This window comes from Tachypleus tridentatus, chromosome 5, assembly GCF_004210375.1.
Source record: "Tachypleus tridentatus isolate NWPU-2018 chromosome 5, ASM421037v1, whole genome shotgun sequence".
NCBI lineage: Eukaryota > Metazoa > Arthropoda > Merostomata > Xiphosura > Limulidae > Tachypleus > Tachypleus tridentatus.
In genome coordinates this window covers 49556586-49576392 of record NC_134829.1, presented here as the reverse complement: position 1 = coordinate 49576392, position 19807 = coordinate 49556586, and the positions used below count along the sequence as shown (strand labels likewise).

The following is a 19807-nucleotide window of genomic DNA, read 5'->3' as shown; positions in this document are numbered from 1 at the left end:
GTCTAGCTTGATATTACAATTAATTAAAGATTATTCCCTCTTAACTTACTCTTGTCTTTCGTCTAGCTCGTTTTCTCGTTTATTGGTTCTCTGTCGCCTCTTATTTCGACTGTATCTCAACATCCATAAACGAAATAAGGATATTTTATTAATGAAAAAATAATACAAAAATACCAGACTGTACGAAAATCTAACGGTTCAGATACGTGAGTGTAGCTTAAGTGTAAATTAACAGTCGAGATATTTCCACAGCATTAAAAATTAGTTTACAACAAGCAGAGAATATAAAGATTTATATATATATATATAATTTCGAACAGGCATAAAACATTAACTTAAAAACGCGTGTTATTCAAATTCGCAAACTACATTAACAAAATAATAGAAGAATATAATACAGTTATTGGATTTTCCTGTTAAATAGATTAGCCCATGATATATTATAAAGGCTATATAAACTGCATTAGTCCCCAAAGGATGATAGTAATTCCGGAAGACGTATCCACACGACATTTAGTTGAGACATATTATTCTAAAAATGATCAAACGCGAAGTTCAATTTCGAACCTGTTTCAAAACTAAAGAGATTAAATCAAGGTGAGTAATTCAGAATTTATGAGATTTTGTTGTTGCAGTTGTTGTTGTTGTTTTAACCCCCACTCTTTAAACCATATTCAGCTTCGCAATAAAATCACCTGTTATAGGGGTAGAGATGAACCGGTTTTATCCCCTCCACAAGTGGCACAGCGGAATGTTTGCAGACTTACAACGCTAGAAACCTGTTTCTGATGCTTTAACTTTAAACATATCTTACTAGATGCACTTCTGCAGGGGCTCCAAAAGTGTCCTCTTCCAACAGTTTATAAAACTAATATTAAAAGTAACAACTATTTTAGTTTTTTTTTTTGTTTTAAAGTTCATATGTCATGCTGTGCTGTGGCCTATAGAGTGCATGAAACTTCTCGTGCTTAGTTATAAACAAACGAACTAACTGTAATCTGAGTGAAACTGTTTTACTCGACCGGCCTTCAGACAAACATCTGTGATATCTCGTGATATTTGGTTTGTGGTGATTTAATTTTTGATTTCAGTTAAAATCAAAACTAAAGCCCTCACGTTTACAAACATCTTCCAGAATCAAGTGGACCAGAGATGAGTTAGTGAAAAATGTCCCGTTGCAAAGTAGTGTTTGTACATACAAACATAACGTTAGTTAGTTAGTTTTGGAATTTCGCACAAAGCTATAGAGGACAAACATAACGTTAGTTAGTTTTGGAATTTCGCACAAAGCTATAGAGGACTATCTGCGCTAACTTTTTCTAATTTAGCAGTGTAAGACTAGAAGGAGGGTAGCTAGTCACCACCACCCACCGCCAACTCTTGAGCTACTCTTTTACCAAGTGGGATTGACCTTCACATTATAACGCCCCCACGGCTGAAAGGGTAAGCATGTTTCGTGCGAGGTGATTCGAACCCGCGACCCTCATATTACGAGTCGAACGCCTTAACCCACCTGGTCATGCCGAGCCTTGAACATAACGTAATAAGCTGATAACTATTTATGTTTTATATATTTCACGAGTAAAGTTTGGTTAGACCCATGTATACAGATTTTGGTATTTATATTTCTATAAACGACTACAAAACTTGATAAACATATGATTAAAGCCGAGAGTGTTTGTTACATCTCAACTCCGGCAATATTGTTCCAAGATAGTCATTATAACGTTGAACCTATCAGAAACTTCGAACCGAAAAACTGATAGATCGTTAAACTCAACAGAAGCTATCAACCAAAGAAATCCTTGAAATATTGGGCTCAGTAGAAATTTTAACAAAAACATTGAGGTGTGCACAGAAGATTGGTTAAGAAAATCACATTAGTAGAAATTGGGGAAAATTAGTTTAATGAATTGTTGACTGGTTTTATGGGAGAAAGTAAATGGCTTTTATTAATTAAAAGATTCAACTGGTATATTATTAATGTCATCATTGGGTCATGTATTTTATAGTTAAGCGCAGAACCACACAATGGACGCTCTGTGATGTCGTCCTTATTACAGGTATCTAAACCCGGTTTTTAGAGTTATAATTCCACAGACTTGTCCCTGTGCCCCTGGAAGGAAGGAGGCATCATCTGTGGGAGATTTTCATTATAAAGACTGAGATAGGTTTCATTTCTTCTATATTGAATTTTCAGTGACTAGTGGGTAATTTTGGCAGTTCTTAAATTTTGATTTGTACAAATACTTTGGACATCTGTGTCGACCATATTTTTCAAAATTACTTCCAACAGGAAAATTTGCTTATGGCACCTCTCTGAACATCCGTATTAGGATATGTTTGAGCTACCTCCAATATGCAATTTAAGTTGCATCACTGCACATCTGCATCAGCCATATGTCGCATAACCACATCAAATTCGCGTTTTACAACACCACCCTAAACATTTCTGTCAGCCACGTTTTGCATAACTAGCTCTAACGAATAATTTTGCAAGCAAAAACCATTCAAAAACTTTGTGTTGGTTATATTTTACAAAACAATCTCAGATACTTAATTGTATTAATTACATCGCTCAGATTATGTGTGTCAGCCACAGTTTTAAGAACTGCGTCCAACACTTGAGTTTGTTCACAATACTACTCTGGAAGTTTCTTTCAGCCATATTTTAAATAACTACAACTAGTATGTAAGTGGATTAAGAAAATCTCTCTACTCACCTCTGTCAGCCATATTTTACAGAAATATCTCCAATATGTAAGTGAATTAAGAACATCTTTCTGCTCACCTCTGTCAGCCATATTTTACAGAAATACCCCCAATATGTAAGTGAGTTAAGAAAATCTCTCTGCTCACCTCTGTCAGCCATATTTTACAGAAATACCCCCAATATGTAAGTGAGTTAAGAAAATCTCTCTGCTCACCTCTGTCAGCCATATTTTACAGAAATACCCCCAATATGTAAGTGAATTAAGAACATCTCTCTGCTCACCTCTGTCAGCCATATTTTACAGAAATACCCCAATATGTAAGTGAGTTAAGAAAATCTCTCTGCTCACCTCTGTCAGCCATATTTTACAGAAATACCCCAATATGTAAGTGAATTAAGAACATCTCTCTGCTTACCTCTGTCAGCCATATTTTACAGAAATACCCCCAATATGTAAGTGAGTTAAGAAAATCTCTCTGCTCACCTCTGTCAGCCATATTTTACAGAAATACCCCCAATATGTAAGTGAATTAAGAACATCTCTCTGCTCACCTCTGTCAGCCATATTTTACAGAAATACCCCCAATATGTAAGTGAGTTAAGAAAATCTCTCTGCTCACCTCTGTCAGCCATATTTTACAGAAATACCCCCAATATGTAAGTGAATTAAGAACATCTTTTTGCTCACCTCTGTCAGCCATATTTTACAGAAATACCTTTAATACGACAGTGGATGAAAGTCATCTTTCTGAACATCTCTGTCAGCCATATTTTTCATAACAACCTCCAACACATAACTTTATATGTGATACAACTGTCCGTTTTTCTACGTAGAATTATCTTTAATTAACAAGTAATTAGATTTAGAACAACATTCTAGAAATGTGTGTCAGACATACCTTCCAGAACTTATTTCAATACGTCATTTGATTCACAAAACGACTCATAACATAAATGTTAGACACATTTTGCAGAACTACCTCCATCACGTAATGTAATCCACACCATTCTGGACATCTGTATCAGCCATGTTTTGGAGGGCTTTCACAAAAGGTAATTGACTTATAACACCATGCTGGATAATCGTGTCAAATATAACTACCAATAATATACAAGTTGATTTGTAATACCACTCTTGACATCTCTGTCAGTCATATTTTGCAAGAATACCTTCAATACGTAAATTACTTTGCAATATCACTGCAAATATCTTTGTTAGCAACATTTTGCAAAACAATTTCGAACATGTAATTGTACTCACAGCGCCACTCTAAGCAATCCATATCTCACTTATTTTTGTCAAGCCACTTCCAAGTTGTAGGTTGATTTCGAACACTATCAGACATATGTATATTCTGAAAAATATCTCGAATGTTTAATCTTATTCATCAAACTAGTGTGAAATTTTGTATCTAAAATATTTTTCACGACTAACTCTAACATACATTTGGTTTTACAAAACTAGTCTGGGCATCTGTAGCAGCCATAATTTTTCACGACTAACTCTAACATACATTTGGTTTTACAAAACTAGTCTGGGCATCTGTAGCAGCCATAATTTTTCACGACTAACTCTAACATACATTTGGTTTTACAAAACTAGTCTGGGCATCTGTAGCAGCCATAATTTTTCACGACTAACTCTAACATACATTTGGTTTTATAAAACTAGTCTGGGCATCTGTAGCAGCCATAATTTTTTAAAGTACTTTTAATAAAGTATTTAATTAAAAAGATTAATCTGAAAATTTAAGTCATCTTTATTACAAAACAGGATCCAATTACTAATCTAAGTTACAACAACACTAAATACCTGTATCAGCCATATCTTACCGAAAGTCTCTAATGTGTAATTTGATATAGTGATGTTTTTACGGTACTCTCAAAATTACTGTAACAATTTTAAAGTTCGTCCCTAAAGATTAATTCTTGTAGCTTTATCGAAATAACATTTACACTTTGTAATATCAATTATTAAAGATACACAAAGCTTCAACCTTGTTTTAACTTCGTTTCATGTCAATAAGCTCCGTATGATTCCAATACATCAGATGTCTGACTATCGCCACCTAGTTACACCCTTCTAATCTACTTTAATATTCTGTAGCGCTTTCTTTAATTAGAGGCTGGCTGCCTAAATGAAAATAGAATAAGCTAATTAGGAAAACAAGGCTAAGTATTAGTTTCGTACGTTTTTAGTTTTGGAAATTATTAGGCACTAAATAGCTTCGTGTTTCAATAGGATCAGAGCTTAATTTATTATATTTCACGGTTCTTGTATAATGTCTATATCTTGTCTTTATATTTACCATGCATATACAGTTTAGTTCTTTTTGTTAATATAGTTTACTTCTATGTAATAACTTCATCTGTTTTTTATCAATGGAATGGACGTATCTGTGTAGTAGGTGTGAAACTGACTTAGTCCTTCCAGTAATCATGATTTCCTAATCTTTGTGTTTAACACACTCACACACCTCTACACTTTTAACTCTATTTAACTTTCCACGTACTTTTCATTATATATCCTCAGAGAAGTTTACTGTTTTTCTATTGTTGTTTTCAATCTGATTCTTCCAGACACTTTTCAATCGACCACTATCCATTTATTTCTGAGCGGATTGACTTGAAACTGGGCAGGATTGTACCTTGGTTCAACACGCCTAGACCCCATTCTCGTTTCATAATTTTGTTCTTTCTAAAGTGAAACAAAATGTATATTTTGGGCTCCTGTACGGTCACACTTACAGCAATCAAGATGAAAATTGACACAAATATAAAATTTTATACAACAAAAGCGTTTACATACAAAAAAAATGGTCATTTAGGCTTTCTGGGGTCAGAGTTCACCCAGAATCATAACTTGGAGTTTCTTGTCAGTTACTAGGCAATATTTTGACCTATTTACATGAGATTTGGTACAAAAACACTTTGTTACAGGTCCATACGTTGACAAGCTAAAATGGTGGACATTATAAGGGGTCAAATGCCACATAACTATAACTAAAAGGTTTGGACAATTATACCACAATATTTCTGCCAATCTACAAGGAATTTCTTACCGAGGACAATCATCGTAATTTTCCTTAAAAACAAGTTGCTTAAAACAGATCACAGAGGATAATCATCACAATTTTCCTTAACAACAAGTTGCTTAAAACAGACCACAGAGGATAATCATCACAATTTTCCTTAAAAACAAGTTGCTTAAAACAGATCACAGAGGATAACCATCACAATTTTCCTTAAAAACAAGTTGCTTAAAACAGACCCCAGAGGATAATCATCACAACATTCCTTAAAAACAAGCTGCTTTAAACAGACCCCAGAGGATAATCATCACAATTTTCCTTAAAAACAAGTTGCTTAAAACAGACCACAGAGGATAATGATCACAATTTTCCTTAAAAACAAGTTGCTTAAAACAGACCACAGAGGATAATCATCACAACATTCCTTAAAAACAAGTTGCTTAAAACAGACCACAAAGAATAATCATCACAACGTTCCTTAAAAACAAGTTGCTTAAAACAGACCACAGAGGATAACCATCACAACATTCCTTAAAAACAAGTTGCTTAAAACAAACCACAGAGGATAACCATCACAACATTCCTTAAACACAAGCTGCTTAAAACAGATCACAGAGGATAATCATCACAATTTTCTTTAAAAACAAGTTGCTTAAAACAGATCACAGAGGATAATCATCACAATTTTCCTTAAAAACAAGTTGCTTAAAACAGATCACAGAGGATAACCATCACAATTTTCCTTAAAAACAAGTTGCTTAAAACAGACCCCAGAGGATAATCATCACAATTTTCCTTAAAAACAAGTTGCTTAAAACAGACCACAGAGGATAATCATCACAATTTTCCTTAACAACAAGTTTCTTAAAACAGACCACAGAGGATAATCATCACAATTTTCCTTAAAAACAAGTTGCTTAAAACAGATCACAGAGGATAATCATCACAATTTTCCTTAAAAACAAGTTGCTTAAAACAGACCCCAGAGGATAATCATCACAATTTTCCTTAAAAAACAAGTTGCTTAAAACAGACCACAGAGGATAATCATCACAACATTTCTTAAAAACAAGTTGCTTAAAACAGACCACAGAGGATAATCATCACAACATTCCTTAAAAACAAGTTGCTTAAAACAGATCACAGAGGATAATCATCACAATTTTCTTTAAAAACAAGTTGCTTAAAACAGATCACAGAGGATAATCATCACAACATTCCTTAAAAACAAGTTGCTTAAAACAGACCACAGAGGATAATCATCACAACATTCTTTAAAAACAAGTTGCTTAAAACAGACCACAGAGGATAATCATCACAACATTCCTTAAAAACAAGTTGCTTAAAACAGATCACAGAGGATAATCATCACAACATTCTTTAAGAATAAGTGCTTTAAACAAAATAGTGAAGTTGATAAGTTACATAAAATATACCACTTATGATTCTAAGGACAATTTATGTAAAAAAGGTTACCAGAATAATAAAAACTTACCCTGAAAGCAACTTACTTAAATAGACCAATGAGAGCAAAAGCGAAATTACGTTATAAATAGGTTAAGTAAGATAATAACCAACATTTAAACTTGTCTTAAAAAATACATTTCTTAAAGAGATCATCGAAAGTGATAAGTTAACGTTGTCCTAAAACCATTCACCTTAAACTAACCACTGGGGACATGTTTGTTTGTTTGCTGTAAAACATAAAGTTGCTAAGGGTGAGTATCAAAAGCTGGTCTTAGCTCTGAAAGTAAGTAGACATATCGCCGAGCCACTGTTAGGGGACAGGGGGAGTACTAGAGATAATAAGTGAACATTACCGTTGAAAATGATAATTCAGCGCCCCCTTCCCAAATATTCACACACATTTGTAAAGAGTAAAATTAAACCTGAGATACCTAAATAACAAAAACATTAATTAAGATTAGTACAATATATCACCCAAACCTCTCTCTTTACTAAATGTATATCTGGTATTAAAACTTCAATAAGTACTTGTGTGGTGACATATTTCTGGTTATAGGTTTCATAATACGAATTCTTACATGTCTCCCACCAAGTTTTGGTAAAAGAGTAGCCCAAGAGTTGGCGGTGGGTGGTGATGACTAGCTGCCTTCCCTCTAGTCATACACTGCTAAATTAGGGACGGCTAGCACAGATAGCCCTCGAGTAGTTTTGCGCGAAATTCAAAAAACGAACAAACACAATATATAAAATACAATGTTCAATACACAACATATAAACAGATTACCTGAAATACAATACACTTCAAGATGACAAAAGCTCAAAGTTTTTTATTCAAATATATGTTATATAATAATATTGCTCGACTTGTTTTTGTCAAGATTAGATGAATACTAATTCTTGATGAATTGTCTTATTTTTAAATTGACATATCAGGAGTGTAATGTTCTCCAGCGACATCTATGGTTAGTTCAATACAATCTAAAATAAATCTAGGTAATATGATTTAATTCGTGTTCTCCGAAAAGTACTGTAGGTAATAAATAAATCATTTTTAAACCGTGTGTGAATTATTATCTGAAAATAACAAAATTAAATAACTGTATTTTAATAACACCTGAATCAATGCTCATTAATAACGGTCAAAATTAATACACATACATAAATATGTGATAATTCTGCACTTCTTTAGAATAACAATAAAAATATCCATAGGTAAGGGAAACCAGCAAGTCCTGCTGAACAATCTCCTCCCTATAGTAACTCACCGATAAGTTTGATGTTTAGAACGCTAAAACTCGAGTTCTGATTCACGTGGTGGAAGGAGCACAGATGTGTAGCTTTGTGCTAAGAAAACCAGAAAAATAAAAAAAAAATTATCATCCTGGTAAGAAAATTCGTTTCACAAAGATTAGCACCCTTCACTTTACTGATTGTCCAACCAGTTAACATATCCACAGAAAACAATGTAAACATAAAACAATTTAAAAAGCCAAAAACAGCCTTGAATAAAAAGTTAACGAGACGCAAGTTATGCACGTGAAACGCGTGTTTTTCCTTGAGCTCTTTCGAAAATAAAATGAACTCTTATGTAAAATACAGTTGACGAGAAAAATTGAAAACTTAACCGAGCACTCTCAAAAGTACTTGTAAACACCCATTTTTAAATTCATTTAGATCTCTTTTCAGTCCTGAATAATGTAAAACTTATGACATAAATATATGCACATCTATGTACGTGTATCTTGAACAGGCTTAAGGACTATTATTATTATTATTTCTATGATTTATTAATTCTTTAATTTATAATTTATGCTGTTACACTTCCCATAATATTTACAGTATATGTTTGCAGATAACGAAATACAAAATAAAAGGTGAAAAGTGAATGTTACAAAATATAGTGTTTCGTGGAGTCCAGCTTTGTGAAAATTATCTCGGTAAGGTTTATCAGTTTGATCGTGTTAGAGTCTAGCTTTGTGAAAACTGTCTCGGTAAAGTTTATCAGTTTGATCGTGTTGGAGCGCAGCTTTGTGAAAACTGTCTCGGTAAGGTTTATCAGTTTGATCGTGTTAGAGTCCAGCTTTGTGAAAACTGTCTCCGTAAAGTTTATCAGTTTGATTATATTGGAGTGAATCTTTGTGACGTTTATCAGTTTGATCGTGTTAGAGTCCAGCTTCGTGAAAACTGTCTCTGTAAAGTTTATCAGTTTGATTATATTGGAGGGAATCTTTGTGATGTTTATCGGTTTGATCGTCTTGGAGTCCAGCTGTGTGAAAATTGTCTCCGTAAAGTTTATCAGTTTGATTATATTGGAGTGAATCTTTGTGATCTTTATCAGTTTGATCGTGTTAGAGTCCAGCTTTGTGAAAACTGTCTCTGTAAAGTTTATCAGTTTGATTATATTGGAGTGAATCTTTGTGATGTTTATCGGTTTGATCGTCTTGGAGTCCAGCTGTGTGAAAACTGTCTCCGTAAAGTTTATCAGTTTGATTATATTGGAGTGAATCTTTGTGATGTTTATCAGTTTGATCGTGTTAGAGTCCAGCTTTGTGAAAATTATCTCGGTAGGGTTTATCAGTTTGATCGTGTTAGAGTCCAGCTTTGTGAAAACTATCTCGGTAAGATTTATCAGTTTGATCGTGTTGGAGCGCAGCTTTGTGAAAACTGTCTCGGTAAAGTTTATCAGTTTGATCGTGTTGGAGCGCAGCTTTGTGAAAACTGTCTCGGTAAGGTTTATCAGTTTGATCGTGTTGGAGTGCAGCTTTGTGAAAATTATCTCGGTAGAGTTTATCAGTTTGATCGTGTTAGAGTCCAGCTTTGTGAAAACTATCTCGGTAGGGTTTATCAGTTTGATGGTGTTAGAGTCCAGCTTTGTGAAACTATCTGGGTAAGATTTATCAGTTTGATCGTGTTGGAGTGCAGCTTTGTGAAAACTGTCTCGGTAAGGTTTATCAGTTTGATCGTGTTAGAGTCCAGCTTTGTAAAAACTATCTCGGTGATGTTTATCAGTTTCATGATATTGGAGTGAAGCTTTGTAAAAACTATCTCGGTAAAGTTTATCAGTTTGATCGTGTTAGAGTCCAGCTTTGTGAAAACTATCTCGGTAAGATTTATCAGTTTGATCGTGTTGGAGCGCAGCTTTGTGAAAACTGTCTCGGTAAAGTTTATCAGTTTGATCGTGTTGGAGTGCAGCTTTGTGAAAACTGTCTCGGTAAGGTTTATCAGTTTGATCGTGTTGGAGTGCAGCTTTGTGAAAACTGTCTCGGTAAGATTTATCAGTTTGATCGTGTTGGAGCGCAGCTTTGTGAAAACTATCTCGGTAAGGTTTATCAGTTTGATCGTGTTGGAGTGCAGCTTTGTGAAAACTATCTCGGTAAGGTTTATCAGTTTGATCGTGTTGGAGTGCAGCTTTGTGAAAACTATCTCGGTAAGGTTTATCAGTTTGATCGTGTTGGAGTGCAGCTTTGTGAAAACTGTCTCGGTAAGGTTTATCAGTTTGATCGTGTTGGAGTGCAGCTTTGTGAAAACTGTCTCGGTAAGATTTATCAGTTTGATCGTGTTGGAGCGCAGCTTTGTGAAAACTGTCTCGGTAAAGTTTATCAGTTTGATCGTGTTGGAGTGCAGCTTTGTGAAAACTATCTCGGTAAGGTTTATCAGTTTGATCGTGTTGGAGCGCAGCTTCGTGAAAACTATCTCGGTGATGTTTATCAGTTTGATCGTGTTGGAGTGCAGCTTTGTGAAAACTAACTCGTTGATGTTTATCAGTTTGATCGTGTTGGAGTGCAGCTTTGTGAAAACTGTCTCGGTAAGGTTTATCAGTTTGATCGTGTTAGAGTCCAGCTTTGTGAAAACTATCTCGGTAAGGTTTATCAGTTTGATCGTGTTGGAGTGCAGCTTTGTGAAAACTGTCTCGGTAAGGTTTATCAGTTTGATCGTGTTGGAGTGCAGCTTTGTGAAAACTATCTCGGTAAGGTTTATCAGTTTGATCGTGTTGGAGTGCAGCTTTGTGAAAACTGTCTCGGTAAGGTTTATCAGTTTGATCGTGTTGGAGTGCAGCTTTGTGAAAACTGTCTCGGTAAAGTTTATCAGTTTGATCGTGTTAGAGTCCAGGTTTGTGAAAATTATCTCGGTGATGTTTATCAGTTTGATCGTGTTGGAGTGCAGCTTTGTGAAAAATGTCTCGGTAAGGTTTATCAGTTTGATCGTGTTGGAGTGCAGCTTTGTGAAAACTGTCTCGGTAAGGTTTATCAGTTTGATCGTGTTGGAGCGCAGCTTTGTGAAAACTGTCTCGGTAAAGTTTATCAGTTTGATCGTGTTAGAGTCCAGGTTTGTGAAAATTATCTCGGTGATGTTTATCAGTTTGATCGTGTTGGAGTGCAGCTTTGTGAAAAATGTCTCGGTAAGGTTTATCAGTTTGATCGTGTTGGAGTGCAGCTTTGTGAAAACTGTCTCGGTAAGGTTTATCAGTTTGATCGTGTTGGAGCGCAGCTTTGTGAAAACTGTCTCGGTAAAGTTTATCAGTTTGATCGTGTTGGAGTGCAGCTTTGTGAAAACTATCTCGGTAAGGTTTATCAGTTTGATCGTGTTGGAGCGCAGCTTCGTGAAAACTATCTCGGTGATGTTTATCAGTTTGATCGTGTTGGAGTGCAGCTTTGTGAAAACTAACTCGTTGATGTTTATCAGTTTGATCGTGTTGGAGTGCAGCTTTGTGAAAACTGTCTCGGTAAGGTTTATCAGTTTGATCGTGTTAGAGTCCAGCTTTGTGAAAACTATCTCGGTAAGGTTTATCAGTTTGATCGTGTTGGAGTGCAGCTTTGTGAAAACTGTCTCGGTAAGGTTTATCAGTTTGATCGTGTTGGAGTGCAGCTTTGTGAAAACTATCTCGGTAAGGTTTATCAGTTTGATCGTGTTGGAGTGCAGCTTTGTGAAAACTGTCTCGGTAAGGTTTATCAGTTTGATCGTGTTGGAGTGCAGCTTTGTGAAAACTGTCTCGGTAAAGTTTATCAGTTTGATCGTGTTAGAGTCCAGGTTTGTGAAAATTATCTCGGTGATGTTTATCAGTTTGATCGTGTTGGAGTGCAGCTTTGTGAAAAATGTCTCGGTAAGGTTTATCAGTTTGATCGTGTTGGAGTGCAGCTTTGTGAAAACTGTCTCGGTAAGGTTTATCAGTTTGATCGTGTTGGAGCGCAGCTTTATATGTTTAACTGTTAACTTTCAGAAGAACTTTAAGAAAACAACTTGGTTAACATCGTGATTATACTTGAGTTATTTTCCATTTTTAAAATCTTTTCAAAATAACGCATTAATTTTACCGATCTTAGATAATAATAACTTCTTATCAGAGTAAGCTGTGCATTTAGATCGAAACTACAAATCAGCCTGGCCACCAATATAAATAAATAAATATATTTTTGTTTTGTGTCTATTTATAAAGATTAGAATGCATTGTTTCATCAGTTCGATACACTAGCTAGTAATGATGTTTTCGGGCACAAATCCAGCGTTATCTGTTTTTTTCTCCTCCGTTTTGATACAGCCTGTAAATATATTTACAATTACATATAATTGAAGAAACATTTTATGTCTTAAGATAACTTTTGATAAATCACAAATTTACATAACTTCCGCTCAGTGCCTGTCCCCTGCATATACGTCTCCATGGATTCAACAAACCTCCAAACGAAATTTGGTAAAGATCCATCAAGAGGAAGTGAATTAGTAATAAAAAAACGCAAAATTTGAATGTGCCTCTACATAGACCTAATGAGCCTCCATATCAATTTTGATGAAGTGGTTACATGTACATTCGACAGACAATATTATTATACGTATATAGATAAACAAAACTGTCTGTTTGAAGCTAAGTACAAAGACGTACGATGGACTATCTGTGCTCTTTTTACCACTCGAAACTCGGTTTCTAGTGTTGTAAGACTGCTATGTCACTAGGGGGGACGATACACAAAATATAGAATGAAAAGTAAAAACGAGTGTCATGTTTTCAGTACATAATAATAATAATTATTATTATTATTATTTATAATAATTATTATTTTAATTTCTACATTGAAATTAATCATATTGGTGAATAACGTTCTATCTCAAAAGCACATTTTAAGAAACGTGCATGTTGATTTATAGAAATTAAAAATTTTAAAACATTACATAGCCATCAAAAGGTACTCGTATAGTTATATATTTTCTACGTTTTTACTGACTGTGCTATATTTTACCAATTTCAATATTAAACACACCGTAAAGAACTACTTGTCTTTTATCTTATTTTAGGCTTTCCTTTAAGGGTAAGTAATAAGTTCGAACCATAATGTTTGGCGTACGAATATATTAATGATATATTTTCCTACAGGCCCACCATGACCAGGTGGTTAAGGCGCTCGATTCGTAATTTGAGGGTCGTGGGTTCGAATCCCCGTCACATTATACCTGCTTGCCCTTTCAGCCATGGGAACGTTATAATGCGATAGTCAATTCCACTACTCGTTGGTAAAAGAGTAGCCCAAAAGTTGGCGGTGGGTGGTGATGACTAGCTGCATCCCCTCTAGTCTTACACTGCTAAATTAGGGATGGCTAGCACAGATAGCCTTCGTGTAGCTTTGTGCGAAATTCGAAACAAACTGATGGTTCCCTGTATATTTTCAAAATCTTTAGTCATTATTATTCATTTTTGTACCAGAGTGTCTTCTGGACACTGATATGAATACCATGAAACGTAAGATATTTTATCAATTCAGTCATAGCACATTGTAGAAAAATATTCATAAAAAATATATATATATAATCTATATAATATCCAATGTGTGTCACGTCACGTCATATTAATATCTTGAAATACGAGGAGTCGCAAAAGACAAAATTTATTTATACAGATACAACAGTTCAATTACTGTCTGCCCATTCCAATTTAGTGACGGATGTGGAAAGGGCCGTGAGTGGGAGTGTGACGTAAAACCTTATAAGTGCAGTGAGTGTTGGTATAATAAGCCTAAAATACAGACGTAGTGTGGGATCATTAAGCCTAAAGCATAGAAAAAGTGTGGAATCATTAAGCCTAAAATCCAGTACATAAAATTTATCATGAAAGTAAAAATATTGATTTCATTTTAAACCTAAATCGTTTCTGAATTGAGTTTTTTCTGTTATATCACCAACGTTTTTTAATAAAAAACGATTCTCTTCAATCTACGGAGAGTCTAAATTAATAAATCAACTTTTTTTTTTTTAGTTTTGTTGTCTGTACATTTCATTACTTCAACTAATAACAGCTAAGTTATTCCTTTGTTGCTAAGCAACATGACATGAAAAACATTATTGGAACGTAGTGTTACCAAAACGCACTGAATTTTCTGTATATTAAAAGTTGTTAATCTAACTGATTTTTTATCAGTAATTATTCTATAAATATACCACGAATTCATTTCATGAATTATCTTAATTTTGATTGGCTCATAAAGGAATTTACTGACGTTTGACTGCCTCGACTGCACCTTTCTGCTTCATTATTGGTCAAACGTGATTTCGCAAAAATTTATTTCAGTCAGCTATGGAATCCAATGTTAGGATGTACTATGATGGGGGGTGATAGCACATGTTGTATCGTTTTTAAAGAGTTATACACTTGTGTATGCATAAACACGGGAAACATCTTACCTCTTAGCAACCATTACGTGAAACATTACGGTCCGAATTTCTCGCCGATCAACAAGCTATTCTGAAAGTAAACACTTAACTCACTAAAGGTTCAAAAAGCGCGACGTTCAACGTGTTTTCTTATTACTCAACTTTGTAATGGCAAAATCACTGCTCGATTCTCATGTTGTTTGACAGTGGGCATGTATTATGATTCACTTACAAATTTGCCCGGCATGGCCAGGTGGGTTAAGGCGTTCGACTCGTAATATGAGGGTCGCGGGTTCGAATCCCCTCGCACCAAACATGTCTGCCCTTTCAGTCATGGGGACGTTATAAGTTACGATCAATCCCACTATTTGTTGTTAATAAAAGAGTAGCCCAAGAGTTTGCGGTGGGTGGTGATGACTAGCTGCCTCCCCTCTAGTCTTACACTGCTAAATTAGGGACGGCTAGCGCAGATAGCTCTATTGTAGCTTTGCGCGAAATGAAAAAAACAACAACAAATCCATTATCCCTTATTTTATTGTTAACTTCCTACCAATACTTTCTTACGTTAAATATTTTACTCTTTATACAGCAAGGTTCGAGTCTTATTTACTTACTGGTTTATCGCCACGCGATAAACACTACAGTTTCCTTAAAAAAGTTGTTCAAACTTACCTTTTCATATAAAACTTTAAGCCGAGAAGCTTTATCAAAGCTTTAAAAAGTGACAAAAATAATAATATCGTACACAGTACTTCAAGTTGTGTACGTAAAGACAGCCACTATCGTAGTTTAATCTCGTTCTCAAACCGTGAGGAACTCTCGAAATTCAAGAGAGAAACTTCTCATAACTACACTTTATATCATGATATAAAGAGAAATGTTTGGTGAATATTTTAGGAAAGACTTTCAGATTTTATTTAGAATTTTAGCTTCTCTCTATACGTAAAAACGTTATCACAGATAATAACGTGAACCTGACGATGACCGAAGAAGGTCGAAACGTTGTTTGCTCCTCTACGTAAAAAAAATTTTCTCAACCCAAACGAGCCGTTTTTACATATATATATTTTCTCTACAAGTGGGTTTTCTCGACATCACTGATTATTTAGCTTCTCTCTGAATGTTTTGGAAAGTAAATGTTATTTTAAGTTGGTCGGACAGTGAATGATAACTGACTATCTATCGACTTGACGGTCAATAAGGTAATCTTTAGGCATACCGTACGAGTACTTTCAACCTTACTCTTCCAATTAGAACTCATGAATTCTTCTCTACTAATGTTTTAGAACAAGTCTTTTTTTTTTCCTTTTCTATTTCTATTGGTTAACTTATTTTACTGTTAATCTCTTTAGGGAGTCGACAAAAACGTGCCATGTTTTATAACATGGTAGTCGATAGTTACACATAAAACTTGCCTCTAACTAGCTGTGTCTTAAACACATTTTGAATATGAATTGAGTCGTTACTTGCTAACTGAGCTACAAGTGAGTTGGTTTTATGCATTGAGTTGAAAATAAAAAGTTTATTATCTGTGATAACGATGAACTGTTTTATTTCGTTGAGTTAAATCAGAGTTGACTAACATAAGAAAAACTAACTGTTTTATTTCGTTGAGTTAAATCAGAGTTGACTAATATAAGAAAAACTAACTGTTTTATTTTGTTGAGTTAAATCACAGTTGACTAACATAAGAAAAACTGTTTTATTTCGTTGAGTTAAATCAGAGTTGACTAATATAAGAAAAATTATCTGTTTTATTTCGTTGAGTGAAATCAGAGTTGACTAACATAAGAAAAACTAACTGTTTTATTTCGTTGATTAAATCAGAGTTGGCTAACATAAGAAAAAGCTGTTATATTTCATTGAGTTAAATCAGAGTTGACTAACATAAGAAAAACTAACTGTTTTATTTCGTTGAGTTAAATCAGAGTTGACTAACATAAGAAAAACTAACTGTTTTATTTTGTTGAGTTAAATCACAGTTGACTAACATAAGAAAAACTAACTGTTTTATTTTGTTGAGTTAAATCACAGTTGACTAACATAAGGAAAAGTAACTGTTTTATTTCGTTGAGTTAAATCAGAGTTGACTAATATAAGAAAAACTGTTTTATTTCGTTGAGTTAAATCACAGTTGACTAACATAAGAAAAACTGTTTTATTTCGTTGAGTTAAATCACAGTTGACTAACATAAAAAAAACTGTTTTATTTCGTTGAGTTAAATCAGAGGTGACTAGCATAAGAAAAACTAACTGTTTTATTTTGTTGAGTTAAATCACAGTTGACTAACATAAGAAAAACTGTTTTATTTCGTTGAGTTAAATCAGAGTTGACTAATATAAGAAAAATTATCTGTTTTATTTCGTTGAGTTAAATCAGAGTTGACTAACATAAGAAAAACTGTTTTATTTTGTTGAGTTAAATCAGAGTTGACTAATATAAGAAAAATTATCTGTTTTATTTCGTTGAGTTAAATCAGAGTTGACTAACATAAGAAAAACTAACTGTTTTATTTCGTTGATTAAATCAGAGTTGGCTAACATAAGAAAAAGCTGTTATATTTCATTGAGTTAAATCAGAGTTGACTAACATAAGAAAAACTAACTGTTTTATTTCGTTGAGTTAAATCACAGTTGACTAACATAAGAAAAACTAACTGTTTTATTTTGTTGAGTTAAATCACAGTTGACTAACATAAGAAAAACTAACTGTTTTATTTTGTTGAGTTAAATCACAGTTGACTAACATAAGGAAAAGTAACTGTTTTATTTCGTTGAGTTAAATCAGAGTTGGCTAACATAAGAAAAAGCTGTTATATTTCATTAAGTTAAATCAGAGTTGACTAACATAAGAAAAACTAACTGTTTTATTTCGTTGAGTTAAATCACAGTTGACTAACATAAGAAAAACTAACTGTTTTATTGCACTGAATTGAGTCAGACTCACTAAAATGATCAGACGATGAGCTGTTTTTAACATTGAGCTTCTTCAGAATTCCCTAAAAGTATTGAAATGTGAGTTGTTTTCATGCACTAAGTGTAGTTACAATTTATTAACATAATTTAATGGTGATTTGTTTCTCACTCATCGAGTTTAGTCAATGTTCAGTGGAGTTAACTGTAGATAAGATGATTTACGCACGACTAATGTGAATCTGTTATATATTCGTCTGCCATTCATGAAGAAATCACTTTCCTTTTAAAAGAATTATTCTAAAGTTTTTAAAGAATAAACACAATTAAAATCCCAGAACCTTGATATCAATTAAGTCTTTAATTTTTAGTTCTCTCGAGCTGCAAGAAGTTTTTTATTCTGCCTTATTCAGCAGACCAAGTTTATTTTAACTTGCTGTCAGTTGACAAACAGTTGGCACGGTTGTGATCGTACTGGCAAGGCATCCACTACTAATTCCCACGTCTTTGATATTAATTCTCAATATTAAGGGATTAAAACTGAAGGTATATCATGTTATAGAGGGCGTTATATTGACTAAAAGTGCAGAATCTAACGAGAAGAAACGGGCGTTCTGATTATTTCTATGGCTAACCACAGCGGAATTGCACAATTTTACACCTTATATCTAAGTCTTAGTCTGACAGGTATGAAGAATAAACCACCAGCTGGAAATATAGTGTTAATCCATTATGACATATTTACTTATCGCTATAAGATGATATAGTGTATACAGTATGTACTATACGTTTTCTTATAAGCGTGAATACTACATTTAGACAACGGAAGTTTTGTATTGACTTGCCATTCCTTTTCTATCTTATTTACCACCTCTCTCTTTCGTTGTGCTCTTATAACATGTCCATTTTGCACGAGTCTGTGTCAATATTTATTCTTTTCGATCTCAGCTTACCATTTGCTTACTTATATTTTACGCTTCTGGGTTTACAGTCAAACTTTTAAAACTTTTACACTCTTATTAGATACCACACTTCTAGATAGCGCTTCCAAAACATTTACACTCTTATTAGATACCACACTTCTAGATAGCGCTTCCAAAACATTTACACTCTTATTAGATACCACACTTCTAGATAGCGCTTCCACTATTCTCTACAGCTATCTCTCGCTATTCTGTAAATATATCTTCCTCTATCCGTTACAGAATGCTCGGCATGGCCAGGTGGGTAAAGGCGTTCGGCTCGTAATCTGAGGGTCGCAGGTTCGAATCCCCGTCGCACCAAACATGCCCGCCCCTTTGAGCTGTGGGGGCTTTATAATGTGACGGTCAATCCCACTATTCGTTGGTAAAAGAGTAGCGCAAGAGTTGGCGGTGGGTGGTGATGACTAGCTGCCTTCCCTCTAGTCTTACACTGCTACATTAGGGACAGCTAACACAGATAGCCCTCGTGTAGCTTTGCGCGAAATTCAAAACAAACAAACAAACTATTCGTTATAGAACTCTTTGTCTCTTTCATTCTGTTATCTTTTCCACAAAATGTCTCCTTTCTTTCTTCTATGCGTAATTTTCCTACTGTTTTGTCTCTATCTCCATGTTTCATAAGACATTCGCTTGCACCATTCTAAAATTCTCTTTTAACTTCTCTATATTTCTTTACTTTTGTTATATATCTTCCCATATCTCTGTGTTTACATTTTCTGTGCTTTTCTTCTATCTCTTCCCTCTGCTTAATGCGCTGTTTTCTTATTGTTATCAGTTTCTCTTCCTATCCACTATTCTATTCTGCTTCACTATATGTTTTTTTTTCTCTGTAAACCTACTGCTCACTTCTGAATATTCTTGTCTTTCCTTCCCATTACATTATTTTGTTGCTGCTGTGTTTCTCACACTATCAGTGGCTCCCTTTGCTGCCTTTTACGTCACTTTTCATTATATTATTTTGTTGCTGCTGTGTGTGTTTCTCCCACTGTCAGTGGCTCCCTCTGCTGCCTTTTACGTCACTTTTCAATTCGTGCAAGAGACTGAAGCAAAGTGAACAGAAA

General features: G+C 34.4%; 1 protein-coding gene across 1 annotated transcript in view; it reads right to left on the bottom strand.

Annotated features, from left to right (window-relative positions):
- The window catches only part of LOC143250280 (uncharacterized), a 30224-nt gene extending 15293 nt beyond the window's left edge, over positions 1–14931 (bottom strand). The window contains exons 1-2 of the transcript XR_013028123.1: positions 14881–14931; positions 8478–8556 (exon numbers count right to left, since the gene is read on the bottom strand). The gene's annotated coding sequence lies outside the window, so the exon portion shown is untranslated. The remainder of the gene's footprint in view (positions 1–8477; positions 8557–14880) is intronic.
- Positions 14932–19807: the final 4876 nt, after the last annotated feature.